The sequence below is a fragment of the Cebus imitator genome, unplaced genomic scaffold (genome assembly GCF_001604975.1).
Source record: "Cebus imitator isolate Cc_AM_T3 unplaced genomic scaffold, Cebus_imitator-1.0 Scaffold322, whole genome shotgun sequence".
NCBI classification, from domain to species: Eukaryota; Metazoa; Chordata; class Mammalia; order Primates; family Cebidae; genus Cebus; species Cebus imitator.
Genome location: NW_016107637.1, coordinates 1,894,851 through 1,901,339, shown reverse-complemented (window position 1 = coordinate 1,901,339; position 6,489 = coordinate 1,894,851). Strand labels below are relative to the sequence as shown.

At 47.4% G+C, this 6,489-nt stretch overlaps 1 long non-coding RNA gene across 1 annotated transcript in view; it reads right to left on the bottom strand.

Moving 5' to 3' along the window:
• Window positions 1-870: 870 nt before the first annotated feature.
• Window positions 871-6,489, bottom strand: part of LOC108286552 — a 20,231-nt gene continuing 14,612 nt past the window's right edge. The window contains exons 2-4 of the long non-coding RNA XR_001817964.2: window positions 3,760-3,928; window positions 2,315-2,365; window positions 871-1,156 (exon numbers count right to left, since the gene is read on the bottom strand). This is a non-coding gene — a long non-coding RNA (uncharacterized LOC108286552). The remainder of the gene's footprint in view (window positions 1,157-2,314; window positions 2,366-3,759; window positions 3,929-6,489) is intronic.

Genomic DNA, 6,489 nt, shown 5'->3' with positions numbered 1-6,489 from the left:
AAAAAAAAAAAAAAAAAAGTGGGAAAGAAATGATTACCATAAGTTTTCCTTGATGAAGGCAGATTTTGATTCAGCCCTCATTCCCTAATTTTCAACGCTACTTTGACAGTGGTTTATTTTATTTTGAGATGGAGTTTCGCTCTTGTTGCCCAGGCTGGAGAGCAATGGCGTGATCTCAGCTCACTGCAACCTCCATCTCCCAGGTTCAAGTGATTCTCCTGCCACAGCCTCCTGAGTAGCTGGGGTTACAGACGCCCGCCACCACACTTGGCTAATTTTTCTGTTTTTAGTAGAGATGGGGTTTCACCACTTTGACCAGGCTGGTCTCAAACTCCTGACCTCAAGTGATCTGCCCGCCTCAGCCTCCCAAAGTTACAGTGGTTTATTTTAAAACATAATTTTGAGTCATGGAATAACCACAGAATATGCAACATATTCTTTGTTTATCTGATTGTGGTGATCAATTCATTAGGTTTGCTTGACTCCCAGAATTCATACATATTAATAAATATTTTATTGAGTCTGAATGTTTCTGCCTCCAACAAAATCCATAACTTCAGAGGCGATAGTGTTAGGATGTATGATTTTTGGGAGGTGATCAGGTCATGAGGGTGACGCCCTTATGAATAGAATTAGTGCCCTTGTAAGAGGCCCCAGAGCTGCCAAGCCCCTCCCACCTCCTGAGATCTCAGCAAGAAGGCACCTCTGTGAACCAGAAAGCAGACCTCGCCAGACACTGAATCTTCCAGCACTTGATCTTGGACTTCCTAGCCTCCAGAACTGTGAGAAAAAACAAAAAAAATTAAGAGCTAGGCTCCAGCTTTGTCCCCCAGGCTGAAATGCAGTGGCACAATCATCATGGCTCACTGCCACCTCAAGCTCCTGGGCTCAACGGATCCTCCCACCTCAGCCTCCCCAGTAGCAGGGAACACAGACATGCACTGCTGCACCCAGCTGATGTTTTTTATTTTTGTAGAGATGGGGTCTTGCCATCTTGCCCAGGCCTACAGGTGTGCACCACCATGCCTGGCTTCCAATCATAATTAATTGTATCAAAATGAGCAGAAAGCTCACTTGGACATGGGTGCTGATTCTTCGTTGATTTTGCCATATGACCAAACTGGGTTGTCAAGAAACATCCACTCCTCTGTGCTATCTGTGTTCAAGGAGAGGAAGATGACAATTAAGATAAAGTCAGGCTTTTCAATCTAGAAAATTCCCCTTCTGGCAGCAAATACCAGTCTGGAAGCAGGGCTGGAAAACACACCCACAAAAGGCGTGAGATCGGTTGGTAGAAAAAGGCAACACAGACCACGTCTATGAGAGAGGCTGAGTCTGAGATCAAGTGTTGGCTCATCACCCTGTGGCTCCAGATCCACCCCCCACCCCCGCCAGGGCAATGACAGAAATACCACAATAAGCTGCACCCGGCCAGGAGCAGTGGCTCATGCCTATAATCCCAGCACTTCGGGAGGTTGAGGGAGGTGGATTGCTTGAAGCCAAGAGTTCAAGACCAGCCTGGCCAACATGGCAAAACCCCATCTTTACAAAAAATACAAAAATTACCTGGGTGCTGTGGCTCACGCCTATAATCCCAGCTCGTAGGGAGGCAGAGGAGGGAGGATGGCTCGAGCCCAGGAGTTCAAGACCTGCCTGGGAAATATAGCAAGACCCCCTTCTCCACAAAAAGGAAAAAAACAAAAAGACAAAACACACATATATATATAAATTAGCTGAACGTGGTGGCATGTGCCTGTAGTCCCAGCTACTAGGGAGGCTGAGGTAGATGCAGCACAGGAGCCTGGCAGTTAGAGGCTGCAGTGAGCTATGACTGCACCACTGCACTCCAACCTGCATGACAGAGTGAGACCCCGTCTTTAAAAAAAAAAGGTTATGCAAAACTGAAGCACATGAGGTCCATCTGTCCCTTTTGCTTCTGTGTGTCTGTCTCTCTCAATGAACTGATTGTCCCTTGATCACACTGAGCCAGTGGGGTCCAGAAGCCAGGACACTGGACCTGAGATCGAATCCCAGTTCTGAAAGTTGCCACCTGGGTATCTCAGGCAAGGCCTGGCTTACCTCTCTGGGTCTCCAGCTCCCATTCTGGAAAATGAGAATATTCTAATACCTGCCTTGCCCATCTCAAAGAGTTCTGAGAGACCCAAAGGAAGAAGTGAATGAGCAGGTGCTTTGTGTATAAAGATGAAACACAGGCTAGACAAGACCCCCATCTCTAAAAAAAAAGGAAGAAAGAAACATAGGCTAGAAAGAAACATAATCTGTTCTTATTGTCACTATTAGATCTGCCACTTACAGTATGACCTTGGGCAAATTCCACAAGTACTTTGAGTCTATATTTCCTCATCTGTAAGGCAAAGAAAAAAAAAATATTTTTTGGACAGAGTTTCACTCTTACTGCCCATGCTGGAGTGCAAAGACACAATCTTGGCCCATCGCATCCTCCATCTCCTGAGTTCAAGCTATTCTCCTCCCTCAGTCTCCTCAGTAGCTAGGATTACAGGTACCCGCCACCACAACTGACTAATTTTTTGTATTTTTAGTAGGGTCAGGATTTCGCCATGTTGGCCAGGCTGGTCTTGAATTCCTGACCTCAGGGGATCCGCCCACCTCGGCCTCCCAAAGTGCTGCGATTACAGGCATGAACCACCTCACCCTGCCTGAGAAAAGATTCCCTAAGGCCTGGTGCTGTGGTTCACACCTGTAATCCCGGCACTTTGAAAGGCCAAGGTGGGCGGAACACCTGAGGTCAGGAGTTCAAGACCAGTCTGGTCCACATGGCAGAACCCCGTCTCTACTAAAAATACAAAAAAATTAGCTGGGTGTGGTGGCGGGCACCTATAATCCCAGCTACTCAGGAGGCTGGGGCAACAGAATCACTTGAACCCTCGAGGTGGAGGTTGCAGTGAGCTGAAATCATGCCACTTCACTCCAGCCTGGGCAACAGAATGAGATCCTAACTCAAGAAAAAAAAAGATTCCCTACCTCAAAGGGTTAAAATAGGGATTACATGAGATAGTTAATATAAAACAGACACCATTGGTGGGCTTATCCAGGCCCTAGGGAGGGTTTCGCCCTCCTGAATAAGAAGGTAAGGACTTGCTAAGGGAAGGCCCTTCATCCCTTCACCCTTCCTCTTCTTTCTGCCTGGAACATCAATGTGAGGTGTGGAGGTACAGCAGCCATCTTGTAACCATGAGACAAGAGACTTGAGAATGAGGTCTATGCTAAGGACAGAGGAACAGAAAAATGGGAAGAGCCTGGGCTCCTGGTAGCATCAGTGGTCATTAATACTGACATGGTTTGGATCCATGTCCCCACCAACATCTCATGTTGAAATGTAATTCCCAGTGCTGGAGGTGGGGTCTGGTGGGAGGTGATTGGATCCTGGGGCAGTTTCTCATGGTTTAACACCATCCCCCTTTGGTGCTGTTGTTAGCGACAGTGACAGTGATCGCTGGAGCAGGAACAAGAGAGACAGCACCTCCCCTCTCTCTTTCCTTGCTCCTGCCCCAGCCATGTAAGACAAGCCTGCATTCCCTTCAGCTTCCACAATGATTGCAGGTTTCCCAAGGCCTCCCTGGATGCTGAGCAGATGCCAGCATCATGCTTCCTGTACAGCCTGTGGAACCACAAGCAAATCCAACCTCTTTTCCTTCCTTAGAAATTACCCAGTCTCAGCCATTTCTTTATAGTGATGTGAGAACAAACTAATACAGATATCAGCCACGAAGTGCCTACCATGAACTTTTTCCAACACAGGAAAAATGACTTCTTTATTGTCATCAGCCTCTAAAACAGAGCTTTCTGTGACTTGCCTCCATATGCACTCCAAACTGACACACTATCTAATTTACGCTGAGGGCACAGCCAAGGAACACACCCAGGCACGTGGCTTTTACCTGCAGAGCTGGACAAAGTTGCAGAAGTGAAAGTAAAATTGGAAGACTGGATGAAAGATGTCAAAATCATGGGAAGGCTGAGTCATTTGAGAATCCTCAGACATCTCATAGATGAGGAAAATCACAGTATTAGCGTTTACACGAAGAAGGTGATCAGTCAAAACATTCCACACAAGAAAAGGCCCTTTGGCAAATACTTTCCTTTAAAGTAAATGCAGGTGGATCTCGAGGTCAGGAGATCATGACTATCCCGGCCAACATGATGAAACCCTGTATCTACTGAAATACAAAAATTAGCTGGACGTGGTGCCTGTAATCCCAGCTACTCAGGAGGCTGAGGCAGGAGAATTGCTTGGACCCAGAGGTGGAGGTTGCAGTGAGTGGAGATCGTGCTATTGCACTCCAGCCCAACAACAGAGCCACACTCTGTTTCAAAAAAAAAAAAAAAGAAGAAAGAAAAGAAAGTAAATGACTGTAACAGGCCAGACACAGTGGCTCATGCCTGTAATCCCAGCACTTTGGGAGGCCGAGGCGGTGGATCACCTGAGGTCAGGAGTTGGAGACCAGCCCGGCCAACATGGTGAAACCCTGTCTCTACTAAAAATACAAAAATTAGCCAAGTGTGGTGGCGAACACCTGCAGTCCCAGCTACTCGGGAGGTTGAGGTGGTGGAATGGCTTGAATGAGACTGACTATTTAATCAAGCCTTTCCAGCTTTCCACATGAGCCCAGTAAATTGACCTCTGAGCCTGAAGACACATCCGTGGAAATTTCCACCAACCATAAGCTGAAGAGTTTGCTCCTGCCGCCTCTTGGGCAGCATGCCAGGCATCTTCCCTCAGTGGTTAAGTCGAGACATGGCTCACAAAGCAATGGAACAAATGCCATTTACGTCCCCATATCCTGCAAAAGCCAAAAGAGAGAAAATAGCCCAGATAGTCTAGGTCTTTTCACGGATTTTCAGCGTCAGTCATCTTTGATTAAGTATCTGTGCTATCCACATCAATGAACCTACAGCCCCATGAATAATACTGTGGCCTGTTGCCATACTCATAATGGAAGGACATAAAAACGTCCTTATGGCCAGGCGTGGTGGCTCCTGCCTGTAATCCCAGCACTTTGGAGACCGAGGCAGGCGGATCACAAGGTCAGGAGATCGAGACCATCCTGGCTAACACAGTGAAACCTCATCTCCACTAAAAATACAAAAAATTAGCCAGGTGTGGTGGCACACATCTGTAGTCCCAGCTACTCGGGAGGCTTAGGGAAGAGAATCACTTGAACCCAGGAGGCAGAGGTTGCAGTGAGCCAAGACCGTGCCACTGCACTCCAGCCTGGGCAACAGAGTGATACTCTGTCTCAAAAAAAGAAAAAGAAAAAGACTACGTCTAAAAAAAAGTCCTTATTTGGAATTCATAAAACTGAAGATGCAATTTTTATTCCATCCAAAAATGGCTACTAGAGGTTCATTAGTTATCTCCCTTTTCTTCCTTCAGCTGTCGGTTCCTGAGCAAATCATTTCTTTGGGCTCCATCACATTTACATGTTCATAGGTGATACCCATGCAGGTGTGAGAAGGCACTATCTTTCATTGATGAAAACGATCCAATTGGCCAGGCGTGCTGGCTCACGCCTGTAATCCTAGCACTTTGGGAGGCTGAGGTGGGTGGATCACCTGAGCTCAAGAGTTTGAGACCAGCCTGACCAACATGGTGAAACCCTGTCTCTACTAAAAATACAAAAATTAGCCAAGCATGGTAGCACGCACCTGTAATCCCAGCTACTCGGCAAGTTGAGACAGGAGAGTCGCTTGAACCCGGGAGGCGGAGGTTTCAGTGAGCTGAGATGCAGCACTCCAGCCTGGGCAACAAAGAGCAAAACTCCATCTAAAATACATATATTTTTTTTCTTTTTTAAAGAAATTAATAATAATAAAATGATCCAACTGCCTCCCAAACTGCTTTTCCAGGAAGCAGGTGGAGGGACGGTGCTGAGATGGTGTGGTTTCTATGGCAACAAGTCAAATTGGGCCACCCAAAGGATTAAACTTCTCACCTGGGCCCCAGTACGGTAACCCATGAAAGAACCGGCCTTAGACTTCCACGGCCTCAACACTCACACTTGCTGCCACCCCCAGGTCCCACCCCAGTCCTCTGCCCTGGGTCCCACACCCCCAGCTACACTCTGACAGACACTGGGCTGGAGAGACCCAGGACTCCAGACACACCCAGGATGTTCTCACCACTTCCCAGAGCCAAATGCCCTGGCTGCGAAACAAAGAAGTGAAACCTATAAATAATCAAGGCTTGTTTCCAAACCTTCAGCGTTCTCGCACCCTGCCCTGTCATTCGTGTGTGTGTGTGTGTGTGTGTGTGTGTGTGTGTGTGTGTGTAGATACAGATATAGACAAAGGTGACATCATCTGTAGGTAGAGATGTAAATATAGATACATCTCAGCTATTTCTCAGGAGGCTGGGGCAGGAGAATCGCTTGAGCCCAGGAGGCGGAAGTTACGGTGGCCAAGACTGCGCCACTGTACTCCAGCCTGGGCAACAGAGCAAGACTCTGT